This window comes from Manis javanica, chromosome 12, assembly GCF_040802235.1.
Source record: "Manis javanica isolate MJ-LG chromosome 12, MJ_LKY, whole genome shotgun sequence".
NCBI classification, from domain to species: Eukaryota; Metazoa; Chordata; class Mammalia; order Pholidota; family Manidae; genus Manis; species Manis javanica.
Genome location: NC_133167.1, coordinates 103,751,179 through 103,771,105, shown reverse-complemented (window position 1 = coordinate 103,771,105; position 19,927 = coordinate 103,751,179). Strand labels below are relative to the sequence as shown.

The 19,927-nt window shown below is 36.8% G+C and overlaps 1 protein-coding gene across 2 annotated transcripts in view; it reads left to right on the top strand.

The window, feature by feature from the left end:
• TENM3 (teneurin transmembrane protein 3) overlaps window positions 1-19,927 on the top strand; it is a 2,338,142-nt gene that overhangs the window by 861,081 nt on the left and 1,457,134 nt on the right. The gene's annotated exons all lie outside the window — the stretch shown is intronic.

Here is a 19,927-nt window from a genome sequence, read left to right as displayed (position 1 = left end):
GACCCAGCTGTAGGAACCACCCATTCTCCCACTTTTCAGACTGACTGCAGCATGCAAATGGTGATCCCTGTTCCTTAATCTCCCATTTATCATTGTTATGGGCTGAGCGGCATTCTCTACACCTTCACATGGAACTCCCAGGACCTCAGAATGTGATGGTATTTGGAGATGGATGGTCAAGTTAAAGCAAGGTCATTACAGTGCGTCCTAATTCAAGACAACTGCTGTCCTTGTAAAGAAGAAGTCTGGAACAAAAGGAAGACCCTGCAGAGACAGGGAGGAGATGGCCACTTATAAGCCAGGGAGAGAGAGCTCAGAAGAAACCAATCTTGTTGGCAACTTGACCTGGGAATTTCAGCCTCCAGAACTGTGAGAAAATAAGTTTCTGTTGTGTAAGCCATTCAGTCTGAGGCGTGGGTTAGGCCGCCTAGGCTGCTGAGTCATGCAACTGTCATCTCTCAAGCCCATTATCTTTACCTTGTTCACTAGAACTTTTTTCATGTTCTTTTAGGCAGTACATACCACTGGGCATAATACAGGCACAAATATAAGCACTTTTCCTATGTTATTAATTTAATTTTCATCTATATCTTAGGATCTGTGAATGGAACACAGGTAGCCCCACTCTAGAATCCGTCCTCAGCTCAGGGCTGTGGTGGTCAGTGAGCTCAGCCATGGCCCCCCCTCTGGTCCCATCTCTAAGACATCACCCTTGTCCAGAAGTTCTTTTCGCCCCCTCATTCATCTTAAATGCTTATTCGCATTACTCTCCTACATTAATTCCTATGGAATAAAACTAAATGATCAATGTTTTTAAAAAACGGCTTTGTTTCTCTCATATCTCTGCCTTTGACTTCTTTGAGCTCCCATTTATTGACACCTGTCAAAATTCTGTTTAAGCCCCAGCCATGTGTCTCCTCTTCTGTGAACTCTTATTTTCCCAGTCAGATGTTTCCGCTCCCTCAAGTGAACACTTTTAGTTCATCACACATATGCACTTGCATTATAATTTTCACATGTGTTTTATATCAAAACAAGGTTACCAGTTCATTCAGGGTAGAAGCTGTATGTCATGCATATTGGCGCTCTTCATTCTCTAATGCTTTTACCACTGTATGAGTTTGCTAGGGCTGCTGTAACAAAGTACCACAGACGGGGGGAGCTTGAACAACGGAAGTATCTTCTCTCATAGATCTGGAAGCCAGAAGTTCAAGATCAAGGAGTTGGCTAATTTGTTTTTTCTTGAGGCCTCTCTCTTTAGCTTACAGATGGTTATCTTCCCACGTATCCTCGCACGGTCTTTCTTCTGTGCACACACCCTTAGTGTTTCTCCCTCTACATAAAAGGACACTGATTCTCTGACCTTACTTAACCTTAAATACCTACTTAAAGGTCTTGTCTCTCCGTGTAGGCAGATTTTGAGTAAGGGCTCCAACAGATAAACTGCGGAAGGACACAACTCAGTTCGTAACATCCACAAAAGGCCTTTGAGAATACTTGTTTAATTTAATGCTGATCAGTTGTAGAGTATGGTAGGCTGGTAAATGTTTAATAGCCAGCTCTGGGGGGGTAGCTCTGATTTGTGGTGTTTTCTGGATTCCCTATTACAAGTGCACTACCTTGTTGGAATTCAGGCTACCAATATGTCAGCTAGCTTGCAATTTTAACAACCAACCCCAGTGAGCCAGTATGAATGGGCTCCAGCATACCATTCATTTAGACCAGGGTCTTTCAGGGCTGATGGTTAAAGAAAAAAAGCAAGAGACAAGAGGCGAGGATTACAGTGCTTATAGATATATGTGTGTGTTTGTGAGTGTTTTTTTTTTTTTATTCATTCTCCTCTGAAGAACTGTTTTTAAGATGATGCTTATCTTTGCTTGGGTGCCCAGTAGGTTGAAGACAGGATAAAGGAAAACTTCACAAGGTGACATTTTAATGGACAGCATGTTAAATTAAGTCATTAAAAATGGAATCCCCAGTAGGCAGCTTAATCATTATAATTAAACCAAGTAGTTTAAGTAAAGCCTAACTCAATCAGTAATGCTGCTTTCAAAGGCTTTATGTGTTATGGAAAAAATTCCCATTTAGCACCAGTAAGTAGCATAAATGCACACCTCACAGAAACACATTCTGTTGTTGTCTAAACACTGCCCTCACTAGTATGCCATATATATTCAGACATTAACTGAGAATACAGCTGTGATATCGTGCATAATATTTTGTGTAGTCATTGATCCGGAAATACACTCTGTAATAGTTTGATGTGGCTTGAATGCCTTAACCAATATAAGGGTGTAAAAAGGTTTTCAATTACCACAAGCCTCACTGAAAACATGCATATGGGATCTCACGCTTTGTGTGGGCATCGCTGACCCAGAAAGTGCCACTATAATAGTTCAGTGTCTCCTGAATGGTTTGATCAATGAAGTCCAGAGTGTCAAGGCTATCAATTACAGTAGGCATCCCTGAGGATGCTCTTGTTTTCAGAGATGCTGATAAAAGCTCTGTAGAGACTGTCAGACATTTCCATCTGTGGCACCAGCTCCAATTCTGATGCACCAGGTTCCAGCCGCTTCCCTCCAGCAGGGTGGATTTGACAGCCCTCTAAAATGCTTCCACATGCACCAATGTGAAGGAATCTGCCCAACACTGACCCCTGCAGTAGAACCTCTTCAATTACAAGGCACAGTCATTTTAACTGTTCCAATGTGGGTGTAAAGGTTAGAATACTCTATTCACTTAAGCCCTTCATTTTGAGTGATTTTTACATATTAAAAACACTCCATGATGAAACATCGGCATTATGTTAAATCATTGACTATTGTCAGTATATTTTAAAATTGTCTTTATTTTATAAATATATGTACATAGTAAATATAATCAATATATGTCAATATTGTAATATGGTATGACATTTTTAAATGATGTTTACATACTAGAAAGAAGTTGGAAATGGCTTCTCATTAATAATATATATATATATATATATATATATATATATATATATATATATATACCATGTAACTGTTTCAAAAAAATTTATATTATGATAAAATAGCTTGAAAATACATCAGCTATGGTTAGACTCATTCATCTTGGATGGTAGGCAGTCAATATTCCATGGTTTCGCACACCACATGGCCCAGCTCATCTCTGTCCACTTTCCTCTTATTAGTCAGACCCTCACGTATAATCTCTTGTTAAAATCAAACACTGTGTCCTATCACTGTTTGAAAACATCAGCAGTTCCACAGGTGCTTTTGTATAGTTAAGTTCATCAGATGGATGATGGTGGCTGAAGGGGCTTTTGATTGGATTAGGGAGATAGGGTAAAAGTAATCAAAGAAAAAACACTGACAGGGAAATTGGCTTGGTGGATCATCAATAGCCACACAATATTATTGGCTCATCTCTGTAAGACTGTTATGGGTACCTTTATAGTATTTCAATTTCCCATAATTATTTTACATATATACATACACACAAACACATACACACACAATACGTATGTGTAAGACACTCAACATCTGGTTTTCAAAGCTAGAAAGGACACGGAAATACGTATCATGGATGTGAAGGTATCTGTTGTGTTTCCAGGTCTCTACTGACACATATTTTAAATAAAACTTTAAAAATGTTCTTCAGGGAAGCTTCTGGAGTTTATGCTGGAAGAATATTTTTACAATATAAGTAGTTTCATAAAAAGAAGCCTTTGGCTTCATCACCATTTCAATTCACTGTTTTCTCCCTTCCTGCCTCCCTCCCTTCTGTCTTTCTGATCTTTCTCTGTCTGGCTGGCATTCTGTTTACAAGCACTACTCCCCCTCCCACACTACTTTTAGTTTGGTTTACTAGCGTTGAGTCCCCCTTATTCTGCTGTGCTTCGCTCCTGATAAAACGTCAACTGTCTACGTTCCTTATGCCATTCATTTTCCTCAACTAGGAAACTTGTTTGAATTGAGGTTTTGATACTTGATCATGGACATAGCTCATCGCTTCTTGGAGCTTAGGATGTAACTGAACTTCCTTTAGAAAATTCAACTGTTATACCCAATAACAAATGTCCCTGTGCTATCTCTTCATCACGATCCTCTTTAGGATTAATAAAGTGAAAGGAACCACAATTGATTGTAGTACCTTATAAAGAATAGAGCTATGAGCCATAACTATAGAAACCAAGTGTAAGTGGTGTACTAACTATTATGTGATGGAGGAATGCGCTGTCTCCTAAACCTGGCTTCACAACTTCCTTGCAGGGACCTCATTACGTAACTTCAGTTCCTGAGTGCGATGAAGGCAGTAATACTCAGAGTGGTTAACTTCCTAACAGTCATTCTACCTGTAATAATCAGTCCAAGCAAACTATGGCAATCCGTCCATTTTACTGTTCATGGCTTATAGTTAGGCATACAATAAAATTCTATATAAAAGCAGTTGTCTAGCATGTGGTAAGGCTTAATAAATGCTGGCCATTATCATATTTATAATTATTATCATCATTAATGTAATTATTATTATTTGATGAGGGTTCAACGTTACTCATTTTCTATTTCTTTTACTTGAGATAACAAACCTTGCTGACAGAAGTATCTAGATCTTGATTCACAGATTTTGTCTTTGGCTGACTTATAAGGAGATAAAATCCACTTTCTTGGCTGTTTTTGAACATGTAAATATAAGTAGATGAGATCAACTTTTACTGAGTTAACAAATCCAGAAAAACATACATATATATATATATATATATATTTGTGTGTGTGTGTGTGTGTGTGTGTGTGTGTGTGTGTATTTGTTAAAGGAGTACATAAGATAGTATAGCCAACTCATGCCAGTTTATAACTTACGGACACCTTAGAGATTTTATTCACATTTTAAAACAGCCCTCAAAATCCTATATTGAAGGAGAAAACTTAACAGTGTCACAGAGGCCTTGCAGCGATTTCTATGGCAATCTATGGTGTAAAGATACTGGCTTTGATTAGTATGAGTCTGATCACATTCCCAGGTGGGATTACATATGTTCCCTATAAGAAAAAGAATTACACTGAGTTGCTGGTACTGTGTGTCCTCAAATCTTCTTGTCATTGAAAATTTCCTTCCTTTATTCTTTACAAGATTCAGGTGTAATAAAAATGTTCACCAACACTTCCCTAGTAATTCTTCATAAAAACAGAGTGATTAAGGTTTGAGATCTATGTCAACAGGCTATATTGGGATATAGTTTTAGAATTTTTAATGTTGCAACATCTTCTGTTTGTCATAAAGAGGTAAAATTTCTTTGCTTTGAGAATCCCTATTTGGAAGACCCCACATAGTCAGCTTTCAGTATGCCAATGCTTAACATTTATATCTATTTTCTTGTTTTAAAAACTTTTTTATTGAGTATGACTGAGCAAACCCATCATAATATCTTCAGTCATACCTCTATAGTCTGTGTTCATAGTAAAAACCAGATGTCACTGTTTTATCTCTAAACGCAGTTCCCATTATTTTTCTTTCTTCACAAGGCTTTACTTACAAGATCACCATTTTTTTGTGGCACATACTTCCATATTGTAAAAATAAATACCTATTGCGAGGATAAGGTGAATTGGCAGTATTAACACAATATCCCTTAGCAGCGCCACAGGAGCCTCCACATTATCGGTGCCATCGCAGTCCATTCTCAGCTGACTCTGTACCCCACACAGGTCCCGCTGATGCCTGAAGACAGCCGGCTGCCGGGATACGCTCTGTGCTCTGCTCCATTTCGCTTTTGGATGTAGGTCGACGCCATCGCATAGCTCTTACGGCAATTGAGCGTTCTGAATTTACTTGATTTTCTGCAATACTTCTGGTGGAATCTTCACATTCAGGCACTCACCAAGAGAGAGAATTCTCTCTTCTTTGTCCATCATGGCTCTAGAGGTCCAGGAAAGGGAGAAAACATTGGCTTTGGCCTTACAGATGAGATGAGAATTAGGAGCTTGCTACGCTGGTTTACTAGATAATGAATACTTTACCTGCAAGTGCTGTGGACCTGCCCTAGGCATCAGTAAATTGAATTACTGAATCTAAAATACCAGCATGATGTCAGGAACATAAAGCATCTTCATAAATATAATTGAGTTTGAACTGCATTATAGTTATGAGACAAGCAAGAAAACACCAGTCCTGGCAAATCACAGCTTTCACCCTCCATTTTCCATCTCAAATCATGAATTTCGTGGGAAGCCACTCTCGAAGAAGAATATGGACAGGGAAACAGGAATAAAAGAGATTTTAAAAAGGATAAAAAAGAATGAAGTGATTCTGGGGGAAATGTCTGAGATTTCAGCCACTGGATATAGGCATGCTTCGATTTTTGGCAGGGTATTACAAAAGCATATACAGTGATGCACATTATGACCACATGATGATTCTTAGGCTATTCCTCAATGAATCATTGGTTATATGTCAGAGAAACACATGCATAAATACTCTCAAAGAATATGAGAAACAGATAACTTAGTTCTTCATTAGAAGAATGAAACTGGTGGCCAAAATAAACTTTAGGATTAAAAAAGTACTTAAAATACTTATCACAAAAAGCACTTTTGGTGTCAGAATAGATAGGTTCAAATTCTAGCTCTGATGTTTTTTAGTTGTTTAACCTTAGACACATTATTTAAATATGTTTCGACCTCCTTATCACTGAAAGAGAAATAATAGTGCCAGCTGCTTGAGAAAGCTTTGCTTAAGCAAAAGGGTGCCAAAGTCTACTCGAGTGTGAGTGACATAGTGCCAATCATCTGGGAAGAGTTGGGGTGCACCGAGGCAGATAAAACCCATCGTAAGCAACTTCTCAACTCTTTGAACTTCCTCGTCATAGGAGGTAAAGTTTTGATGTTACAGCTGGCAGTTTTTCATATGTCACGACTAATGAAATACAAATTCAGTAAAATCCTACATAGATTCCTTCAGCAAAGTATTAGTCAATGTGATTTTTAAAAAATTACTATTACTTGTCTTCTGAGTATCCTAGCTTGTTGGAAGCATTGCCATTTGAGTTCATTTTATCATGCTTTCAATCTTAAAACTATCTTCAAAAATGTTCTCATTCATTCTTAGTTGGTTACAGGAAGTCTGCTTGTCCTGATTTTAGGCACTTATCTTATTTCCTCAGTAAGGAGCATGCAGGTAAATATTTTGTTATTCCCCAGTCATACAACATGTGCTGTCTCAAAACCTCACTCTCTTGGTCAGGGAACCAGATATGAGACTGACAAAGCTCTGGAATAATGTGATGTTTAACTAGCGAAGTCCATCAGGCTAACACACGACTGGATAAGGCCTGGGTATTTGAACAGCTGATAGATGACCACAGTAAACTTTGCTTCAATGATTGCATCTCTGTAACTAATGCACTAGGGAGAGATGCTGTCCATCAAGGTATTCTGGAGCACATTTCCCCATGACCCTGTGCTGGCTCCCTTAACCCTTGCAGATACAGCCTCAGATGTGCATATTACAGCATGCCAAACATCCTTGTCAAAATAGCACTGATTTTAAATTTTTTATAGAGTGATAAATATTTTAAAAGAAGCTAAGATTCTTTCTTCTCTCTCCCATTCTGCAGAGTGTTTGTTTTTTCAGGCATTGCAATATTTTTAATAAAGGTGTAAAAGACTATGTGTAGTGGTTGAAATCTGCTTACATTTTTGCATGATAATAAAGATATTTGCCTAGATCCTTTTTGATAACTATGCATCATAGTTATCAGACATACTGAAACTTAAATAACTGTCACAGAACAGGATGAGGAGGACTAATTACATGGGGGGCGTCCCTGGGAGTTCCTTTCCTAGTTCAATTACTGTTAATGTGTTAAAATGTAGGAAGGAAAAAGGGGAGCATTGTGCTTATCTGGATGTTATTTTATGTAAAATTGTGAATTTTCTCTCTTTCTTATTTTCTGTATCTGTTGCTTAGAAGAGAAAAGGGGACCCCGATTATTTAGGCAAGACATACTCTTGAATATACCTCTCAATGTGGAGAGCAGGAAGCAGAAATAGAATGTGAGAAATACGTGCCTTATTACTTTTGAATTGCTACACATAGTAGTGTGGATTGTACCACTTCCCATTTTTGATGCAAAAATATAGGTCCTTTATGAGTGATGTTTTGTTATTAAGTTACTGGGTATAACACTTCAGTGATTATAGAGTCTGTAGCATTTATGGAAAATAGAAGCCGTGGTTCTGTATTCCAATTAATTTATAATATAGATACACCTTGGAGATACTGCTGGTTCAGTTATACACAATAAAAAATATTGCAATAAAGTGAGTTAAATGATTTTGGGCTTCCCAGTGCATAGAGAAGTTCTATTTATGCTGTTAAGAGTATAATAGCATTATGTCTAAAGAAACAATGTACACACTTTAATTTAAAAAATGCTTTATTGCTAAAAACAAATGCTCTCCATCATCTGAGCTTTCCATGGGTCACAGTCTTTTCTCTGGGGGAGGGTCTTGCCTTAATGGTGACGGCTGCTACCTGATGAGGGTGGTGGTAGCTGAAGGCTGGGGTGGCTGCGACAGTTTCTTAAAATAAGTCAGCCCTGAGGTTTCCTGCATTGACTGACTCTTTTCACAGACAATTGCTCTGTACCGTGCAATGCAGTTTGATAGCATTTTACCTACAATAGAGTGTCTTTCAAAATTCTGTCATCTCAAACCCTGTCACTGCTTTATCAATTAAGTTTATGTAATATTCCAAATTCCTTGTTGCCATTTCAACAGTCTTCGCAGCATCTTCACCAGGAGTGGTTTCCATTCAAGGAAACTACTTTGTTTCCTCATATATATAAAAAAAAAAACAGCTCTGCATCCACTAGAGTTTGATCATGAGATGGCAGTGCCATCTCCAAGCTCCACTTTAAATTCTGTTCCTCTTGCTGTTCCCGCCACATTTGCAGTGACTTCCTCCACTGAAGTCATGAACCCCTCAGAGTCATCTTGAGGGCTGGAATCAACTTATCCCAGATTCCTTTTCATGTGGCTAGTTTGACCTCCTTGCATGAATCACAAATAGTCTTAATGACTCTGGAATGGTGAACCCTTTCCAGAAAATTTTTAATTTATTTGCCCAGATCTGTCAGAGGAATCACTCTCTATGGCAGCTGTAGCCTCACAAAACATATTTCTGAAGTAATAAGACTTGAAAATTGAAGTTACTCCTTTAGCCATGGGACGTAGAATGGAGGTTGTCAGCAGGCATGAAGCAGCATTGCTCTCATTGTCCATTTGCACCAGAGCTCCTGGGTGACTGGGTGCCCTGTCAGTGAGCAGCACAGGTTTGAAAGGAACCTTTTCTCTGAGCAGTAAGTCTCAACAGTGGGCTTCAGGTATCAGTAAATCATGTTTTAAACAGACGTGCTGCTCTCTGGACTCTGTTGTGTGAAGCTCTGAAGGCAGGCATTAACTTCTCCTCTCTAGCTATGGAAGTCCTGGTTGGCATCTTATTCTGGTAGAAGGCTATTTTGTCTACATTGAAAATCTGTTGTTTAGTATAGCCACCTTTTTAAATGATCATAGCTAGATCTTCCGTGTCATTTGCTCCGGCTTCTCTATCACCTTGCGTTTTATGCGATGGAGATGACTTCTTTTTGTAAGCCTTATGAACCAGCCTCTGTGAGCCTCAGACTTTTCTTCTGCAGCTACTTCACCTTTCTCAGGCTTCATAGAATCAAAGAGATTAGGCCCTCACTCGATTGGGGTCTGATTTAAGGGAATGTTGCCACTGGTTTGATCTTCTATCCAAACCATCAAAATTTTCTCCATATCAGCAAAATGCTGGTTTCGCTTTCTTATCATTCATGGGTTCACTGGAGAAGCACATTTAATTTCCTTCAAGAACTTTTCCTTGGCATATTCAAAACTCAGCAGACTAGGTGACTCAAGAGGCCTGGCTTTTGCACATCTCAGCTTTTGACATGCCTTCATCGCAAGCTAGGTCCTTTCCAGCCTTTGGGTGAAAAAGAGATATAAGGCTCTTCCTTTCATTTGAGCATTGAGAGGCCATTGTAGGATTGTTAACTGGCCTATTTTCAATATTGTCTGTCATGAAATAGGGAGACCAGAGGGGAGGGAGAGAGAGGGAGGACTGTCCGGTTGGTGGAGTGGTCAGAACACACACTACATACAGATAAGTTTGCCATCTTACCTGGGTGTGGTTTGCGGTGCCCCAAAGCAATTACAACAGTAACATCAAGGATCGCTGGTCACAGACCACCATGAAAATATAATAATGAAAAGGTTCCCAAATATTTCAAGAATTACCAGAATGTGATAGAGACAAGAAGTGACAAATGCTGTTGGAAAAATGACACCAGTAGACTTTCTCAGTGCAGGGTTGACACAAACCTTCAATTTGTAAAAAATGCAATTTTGTGAAGCACAGTAAAATAAAGTGCAGTAGAGGGAAGCATGCCTGTATGTGCAGAGACTCTTCTAGAAGGTGAAAGAGCAAGGAGAACCGCAAACCTGATACTTTGAGGGAAGTAATGTGTGTGGTGGCATTTTAATCACTAAGGCTCCAAGTTTTCTAGATAAAAGTGAAGTTTAGGGCATTTCTATTGCTCACCATAGCTACTGCACCATGGTTTGACATATTGGGGTTGTCTTCTCACCTGCAAGTACAGATATTTGTGCATTTCTCTGTATTCTCAGAGAATGCCATGATCTACATGTCCCTACCTTAATCCCATTAAACGATGGGCACCCTAGAGCACTTCATGAGTTCCTCATTTCTAAATTTCTCTCTAAACAAATTCCACCAGTCTTACCCAGTTCAGTGTACTAAAGGCTAATGGACTGTTTTCTCAGTAATCTACTTTTTTCAGTGGTTTTTGCTCAAATTCTTTAAACCCAAAACTGAACGAGTTAGTAAGATTTGCCAGTTTAGCCTCTAATCTTCAGGTATGTGTCCGACTATCCTTGTTTGGCTATTTTTATTACTCTTGGCTGTGATAGGTGCTCTGTGGTTGATTTGCAGACACCAGTTCTACCCTTATCTACATTTATTTTTGTCTCTATTTTATTGCTTTAAGCCAAACCTACTGATAATGATTGAAACTGGTATAGCAGAGAGTCTTGTTCTTGAAATAAAGGGCATATTTTAACCTTTTTGCAATAATTGATTCTGTGGCTTTAGGGCTAAGAACACCTCTTACTGGTTTTTAAGAGTTCCTTTCCATTTCTGTTTTGCTAAGTGGTTTTTGTGGATTTTATTGATAGGATTTTTTTTCATCTGTTGATATAATCTGAGAGTTTTCAACCCCATTTAGTCTGTTAATGTGGCAAATTAGTTGAATAGGTTTTCCAATGTGGAAGCTACATTATAGTCCTGAGATACATCCATCTGGGTGATGATGTATTATCTTTTAAAAAGCAATTTTGGTTTTATTTAGTTAATATTCTGTTTCAGATTTTTGCATCTATATATACAATTGGGAATAACCTATAATCCAATGTTCTCATAATGTCCTTTCCTGAATTAGTGTCGCTTTACAGTAACTTCATAAAACTGTCTAGAAGCATTGGTACAAGATGAAATTTATCATTTTTTTGAGTATTTTGCAGAACTGGCATATTCTCTCAGGTGCAGTTTTACTGTTGTGACTGTTTTCAGTACTGATGAATCTTCTCCAATGATTATAGGAGTCTAGTTTCCTTACTTTTAACATCTATTTTAGCAATTCATACATTTTTGGATTTTATTCCTTGTTTACCTTTATTCAAACTTGTTGACATAAAGCTGTTCAGAATATTCTCATCATTTTTTTAAATCACTTCAGTATTTATTAAAAAGAATGTGCTTTCCTATTTTTAGTAATGTTTAATTATCTGTTTTCCTTTTTTCTTTGAATCAGGCTTAACTAAGGTTTGTCAATTTTTAAAAATTTTTCAATAAATCATGTTGGCTTTATTGAGTCATCTATAATTTCTTCATGATTTTTTCATTAATTCTGCTCACTTAATATTCCTTTCTACTTGAATTAATTTTATTGCTCAGTTTTGGATACTTAATTTATTAATTTTCAGGGTTTTTTTCCAGTTAACACTGCAAATTTTGCTCCACACAACACCTGCTTCTGGAACCCCACATGTTTAGATTTGTTATTGATTGGTTGTGAGTGATTTTTTAAATGCTTTTTCGATTTCTCTGTGGGCATGGACACCTGAGTCTATGCACAATTGTTTATTTTGAACTTTTAAAATTATTGATTTTTTTTTTCTTTCTTAAGTTGTGGTCCCTCATTGTAGTCTATGTGAGCTTTAAACTTAACATTTGTGGATACTCCTTTTATGGCCTAGAACAGTGTTTCTCAAGCTATCTTGTTGAAGGAGAATTTTCTTTTAAATTTCCAATCCATCATGACCAATACTTTCTGTAAAATGCCATAAGTTAATAACAAATAAGTAAGTCACTAGAAAAGTACAGCTTTTAAAGGCATGCAAAATGTAAACCCATATTTTTTTTTTTACTTCAACAGACAGAAATTTGCATCCCAGTAAATATAATCAGAACAAAATAACAAGAGAAAAACTATTTTGACTACATAGTTCTGGATATATTATTCACTGAACTTGTGCCCATAGGTGATAAATACAGATAATTTCTGTTAAACTCGTAATTCTCTCCTGTCACCATGAGAAAATAAAGAGTTATGAAGAAAATAGCAACTTTTCATCTTGAATACTGATGATACCCTTTGAAGAGATAGCATGCCTATCCATATTTCAACTTTTTAATTTAACAAGAGCTTCCTTTTTGCCTAAATTTATATAATTTAGATTGGATTTATAACCATGACACTCTTAGGAGGTGACAGCTTAGCTGTGGACATATTTTGTTTTAGTAATATGCATAATAGCATGTATCATATAATCTATTGCTGCCAAATAAATCACTCCAAAGTTTAGTGGCTTGAACAACTGCTAGTAAATACCTCCCCGTTTCTGTTGGGGCAGGAATTTGGGAACAGGTTAGTTGGGTGCCTCTGGCTCGGTATCTGTCAGGAGGATGTCGTTAAAGCGTGGACTGGAGCTTCATCATCGGCAGGCTTGAGCAGGACAGGAGGCCCTTTTCTAAAATGGCTTAGTCACATGACTGCTGGCAGGCGCTCCTCATTACACGGGCCTCTCTGCAGAGCTGCCTAAGAGTTCAAGAGCGAATAGGCCCAGAGAGAGGGAGGAGGAAACCCCAGTTCCATTTACGACCTTGTCTCAGAAGTCACACACCATCATTTCTGCCATATTCTACTTGTTAGAAGCAAATCACTAAGTCCAAGGTGGAAGAGATGGAATTCCAACTCTTTTCAATAATTTCACAGTAAAACTGGATGGAAAAAGGGTTTGAGAAAACAATAGATCTAAGTGAGTTAAAAAAGATTCCACCTCTTGAAGGGAGGTTTATGAAAGAATCTGTGGATATACCTTCAAATCACTTAGAGAAAACCTATTCTCAAAAAGCTGTTTACAGGAATGCAAGATGAGATTTTTAGCGTAGGATATTCATTTTTAGCTTCTATCTAAAATGACACAAGTGATGCTTTATTTCCATTCTTTATTTTTGATAAATAAGCAGCCAATTCTAACAATTTATCTTGTAAAATTATAAGTAAATTTTAATTACCTTTCAATGAAAAAAAGTGCATTATCTATTCCTGAATTTCTTATGCACATTATTTTGGTGGAAAAAAATTTTGGAAGATAAAAAAGCATTCTATCAAATTCATACAAAGTTTATTGATAATTTCTTACAGATGTACAATATTGAAATTGCAACCCACTTTGTTGGTGATTGTGAAATTATGGTATAAAACAACCTATAGCAACTGCTCTTTTAAATCTCTAAATTTTATCTTTGACCTTTGATCATATGTGTATATGACCATGGAAAATATATGGTGTTCTTTTGGTGCATGCAGGTAAATACAACAGACAAACCAATATATCTGCTGCCCAGTTCTCACCTTTAAAATGTTGGGACCAGACTTCCGTGGTATCTTGCAAAAAACACTAAATTTATTTTCTATTTCAAATACTCTGTCACCTGCATCATATCTTAACATTAAAAATAGTTATTTTTAATTGATTTCCCTAGGACTACATAGGAAACTACTGTCGAACTAATGGCCTTCATATAATTCAGAAATTTTAACTATGTCTGTAAGTACACTTTTTGTTTAGCTGATTTTTTTATCTTAATATAAAAAAAACTAGAAGACACAATATATTAGTTGACATTGTAGTACAAATTCTTAATCTGAGTACCTATTATTTCAGCTACAACATCAGACAATAGTTCTATACAATATATAGAGTGAAAATCATATTTGCACACTGATCGGCTTCTGGATGTCAGTGTGAAATTGTCATACAATTTTCCAAGTATTGCCTACTAGCTTCTGAAGTTGTGTCATGAACTGCTAACAGGCACTCATCAATAAGACTGGACTGTGGACTGTAATTTGACCTCCAATATGACCTTTTTTCTTAAATGTCTCTGTATATATATTCCAATTAGTGGACAAAAAGTTGTGTATTTACAGTTCATGAACCTTTTTCAAATTTTCTCTACCTTTATAGGTTTCTGGTGAGTTTATTTACAAATTTTTTAATATTAAAATCATCCATTATGGTGGTAGATTTATCCATTTTTCTTCTGTAGTTTTGGTAATTTTGGCTTTCAAGATTTTGAAAATATTTGTTTTTAGATACAGTCCAGTTGACCCTTGAACAACACAGGCTTGAACTGTGCAGGTTCGCTCTGCAGATTTTTTCCAGTAAATATATTGGAACTTTTATGGATATTTGCAACAATTTGAAAAAAAATTATTTTATTTACTTGATTGTTAGAATATGGTATATAATGCATATAAGATTCTAAGTATGTATTAATCGACTATGTTATCAGGAAGGCATCTGGTCAACAGTAGGCTATTAATAGTTAAGTTTTGGGCAAATCAAAAGTTATACATGGAGTTTCAACTATGCAGGTGGAGTTAACATCCCTAATGCCTATATTGGTCTTATGCACGCGAATGATTAACTATCGGTTCTATAATTTGACAACTTTGATTGGAATACAAGCTTCATGCCACTGAACAAGTTTCCTAAAGTACAAATTTAAGTTTCTTTACCTATGAATGGAAATAATAATCATATTTCCCTCATAGAAAGGATAGTTGCTGAAAAGTTATGAGATAATGTGCATAGAGTACTTGAGTGATAGGTTCATAGTAAGCCTATTCATTAATAAATATTTACAAGTACAATCATCGTTATCACCTAATGCTGCCCATCATATATAGTCATTAAACGCTTACTGAATAAATACTAAATGAACATGAAGAACCAACCTAGATTAATCTAGGTCGTTTTCTACTGCATGTGGAAATATTGCAGAAGAATCATTGAAATAGCACATGCAGGTCAGCCACAGATTTGAATTGTAGCTTCCACATTTCTATCTATGTTGGTCTTGTACATTTTCCTAACATTTCTAAGTTTCAAGGTCTATATTTGTCGAACAAAGGCTAGTTCTTCCGCTTCATACCTTTAACAAAATTGACAGCGTGCTTAATGCCTGAAGTCATCAGTAACTGGCATAGAGATTGTGGCTTCTTCTCAGAACCAGTGGAATCATCATTGTTGATGAGGGCAGGAGTGGGGAATGTGGCACCTCTCATGAGACACTGATCACGTGCTGGTCATCCTCCCCTACTAGTCGGGCCCTGACAACTAACATTAGAATCCAAAGGGATAAGCTACATGAGGATTAAATAGGATGTCCGCTGCCCAATATTCATCTTTAAAATGTTATCTTCAATGCTAATTGTGTTCTGAGTCTCTATGAGACCTATACACCAAAATAATTTTTGGATGCCAAAGCTCCCTGTGTGGAAGAATTTCAGGGTGCTAATAAAACGGTAATAGGAGAATTGACTCTGAGTAAAAGAGTCCTCAGTGACCACTACACTTGGGGACAGTGCAGGCAAAGAGACAATTCTGGTACAACACCCCTAGCACCACTTGGGGGACACCTTTACTGCAGGGTTTATGATTCAACTTTGCCAACAATCTGAAAAGAAATGTGTTTGGTTAGCATTTTATTGGATGCTTTCTTCTTATATTAAGTATGCTCCTGGGGATAGGTGACTGCAGCCCCTCCCCCGGCATCCCCTCCAGCAGTGTTTATAGAGGCAGTTGAAATATTGGAACCCAGCCTATTCCATGGCAATTCTTGCAAACTACATTGCAAATGCCATATTCCTATAAAAATGTAGTAGCTAGTATTTACTGAATTATGAAATCATGAATTACTTTCTTTAGCTTTTACATATCATATTGAAAAAGGTTTAAAAAGTAAATAATACATCCCTGTGGTCTTCTGATCACGGATATTATGTATGTAAATATTTTTCTTCATGCTGCTTTTTCTAGAATTTATTTTTCCAATCCTGTGATACTAGCTGACATTGCCATGTTCTTATCTGGCAAAAAACACATCATTTTAACAGGAAAAGGAAACATTTATTTCTTAAAACTGTGTGTTCAGTGAAAACCTACTAGATTCAATTGCAAGGAATTACACTCAAGTTTCTTAGCTTCGTAAAAAGAGCCAGATTTTTCAGTTTGTGAATTTCGAAAGAAGATTACTACAACAGACCAGTAAAAGGCATTATTGCTTTTATTTCCTTCTGATGATAACTATATGATTGTTGTTGAGTATTTGGAAAAGTATTCATTTGACAATTAAATTGCCCACAATTATCCATCCTTACATAAAAATTGAACTTGAAAGTAATAGTTTGCATATTTCTTTCCAGTTTTTTTTCTTTAAGTGAATTAAGAACTTACTGTACATTTAATTAATGTGTTTGTTTATAAAAAAATAGTGCATGAACTAAATAAATACCTAAGTAAATTACCCAAACAATTGCCTAATAATTATGAGAAGTGCCCATGTGCCTCATGATCCTACAGCTTAATGACCCCTTATTTCTATGCAATCATACAATCTGCTATCTCCATTGATTTTTAAGTAAGTAAGCATGCTCATGACCATGACTCACATTTTATTCTATAAACTGTTCATTTTCCAGACATTTTTTCTATTCCCACTGGAGACTGAGGGCAAAGTTGCTTTTCTATTGACAAGCTTGTAGTTTTGGGCCCTGCAATGATTCACTTGGGTGTGGAGTTATTTCCCTTGAAAAGCAACAGGGGAGTGCTAAGATGGTAGAGTAATAATTACTTCCTTCAGCAGCAATAGTTTAGGGAAAAGCTCAAAGACATATGGGCTGAATATTTAGCAGACAGTGATAATGGTGAGGTCACAGATATGACTCTGTGGGATGCTAGCAAGGCAGTATTGCAGGGAAAATTGATTGAAATCTTTGCCCCAAAGAAAAGGCAAAAAGCACTACAAATACCAGAGTTAGGGACTAAAATTAGGAACCTCCAAAAGGAGCATATTAAGATGGGGAAGGCTAAAACTAATTGATTTAGAAAATGCCAAGGGGAAACTTAATAGGATTCTAAATGAGAGAATGGAGTATCTAATAAAGCTCAATAAGAGCAAGTTTTCCTCCCATGGCAATAAAGCTGATACTGTCTTGGCCTGCTAACTTAGAGGGGGAACACAATTGAGACTAATTAGGGAAATTACAGGACAAAAAGGGGTTCTGTGTAACCTGGATGCAACAAGAACCAGCATTTTTTCTTTTTTTCTTTTTTGAACAGATAGATGCAGCGTTAAAATGTGTGCCGTTTCAAAGTTTCTCGATTCTGTTGATGCCATCAAATATAATCTATTCCTCAACAAATTGTTTATATGTCTGTACATGTGTGATCCATTCCACAGCTTCTTTGTTGATGTGGAATCTGGGCACGATGAGAAAACTAGTGGAATGTTGTGGAAAGGCCCCTAGTCTAGGAACCAGAGGACCCTGTGTCAATTTCTGACACTACTGGTTAAATGAGCCTCCGAAGTTCCTACATAAAAATCAAAGTTCCCAAGTAGTCTCCATTCGAGTTTAACAAAAATAGCTATTATCTTTTTAAAAGAAGATGAAAAATAGAAGGTAAAGCAATAAATACTGAAACAAAACTGCCAGAGACCCTTTATGCCAAAGAAGAGATGAGAAAAAATAATGAAATGACTAAATATAATCACAGAAAATGACCTAAGTGTGATGTGGTAATAAGTGAGCTAAAATTAGTCACTTGCATAACACATTAGGTGCTCTCTTCTTACAAGACAAATGCCTGCTCTTCGCAAAGGGCTCGGGACCAAATTGTAGACCAAAAGACATGAAAGAGAGAGAACAACAGTGAGCAAAATAGGCCTTCCCATTTATTGTCTGTCTTTATTCCCACAATACCACATATCCTCAATTTCATCATCTGGAAAATGAGGATAATGATGTTGACACTGAAGGGCTGGGGTGATCACTAAATAGGAAGAGATGTCTAAAGTTCCTAGTAAACATTAAACAAAGGGTAAATTTTAATTTCATTTTGTTGTGTTATCAGTTAGTTTTCTTATGAGCATTTACCTACTATTTTTTTAAAGATCCAAGTAATAAAAATGCGAGAATTTAAATTATCCATTCATTCACTCATACAACAGTGATCCACAGTATGCTTCACTGGTGGTCCAGAAATCATCTGTTTTTAGGACTTTCAATTTCTTAAACAACAGGTATTGAGTGTCTGTATGAATTAGTGTTATGGATTAAAAAAAAACATTCACATTTAAACCAAGAACACTCGGTGAAGTAAGCAGGTCTCTGATGGGGAAAAAATTTAGAAGAGAGGATGTACAGAATGGCAAACATATGAAGGCTTTTTACATTAAAATGTTACCATTACTTAGATTAGATAGTTGTATATGTGTGTGCACTTTTATAAAATGTGCATTATTCTCCAAGTATAAAAACATTTAAAGAGCATAACTATAGTTCACTCAGGAAACAGTTGCTGTGCAACTAATATGTGTTAGATCCACAGTCAGGGTGTTAGAGAAGAGATGGAAAGATGCCCCCGAAGGTCATGAAGGGGCTGTGTGAGGTTTGCAGCAACTTTTCATGAGAACAGATACCCTAGCAAAACCTTCCAAGCTGAATGACCCACCAGAAAGGGGCCGCCATGTCTGAGATCTCCTCAAGCAAACCATACATTAGACTGAAGTTTGTCAACATGAGCATTTGGCCAAAATATACTTCCCTCTCTTTTGGTGACTCTCTGTTAAAATTCTTTCAGGGATGAAGTTTGATGTGAATCTGGATACAAATGCCATGTCTTTATACCCCCCACTTCCCCTTTATCCCTGACTTTGCTCAAGAGCGGGGAGCTGGTTATGTTTTTGGATAAGTTGAGTCTAATGATAAATACATCAAAGTTAGCTCAAGTATTATGTTCACACTTAAGTTAGAGGTGGGGAGACTACCTAACCACTTATATGGTGTAACTCACAGGAGATCTTCACAAAAAGATCCTGTGACCTGACTTTGTTTTGTTGTGTTATGGCTGACCTTGATGAATTTACCTGATCTCTGGGAAGTCACTTAAAACGTGCTATTACTTTATTTAAAGCTGAGCTACATCCATTTTTGCACACCTTAAATTGATATAGAATTTGTGTTCCCACATTATTGGCAGAAAATTCCTAGGAAAGATGACTTTAATTTATCCTGAATTATTTGATATTTAACTCAGCAGAAATGTTTTGGCCTTACATACATTTTCCTGAGAAAAGAATCCCCAAATGTATACTCCTTGAGAACTATGACTTTTTTAAATCTATTTATCAAGAATATTTTATATTTTCAATTTAAAAGTATTCAACTTGAGCAATTTGGGAACTTTAAACATTTTAGTATTTTCCCAGTATG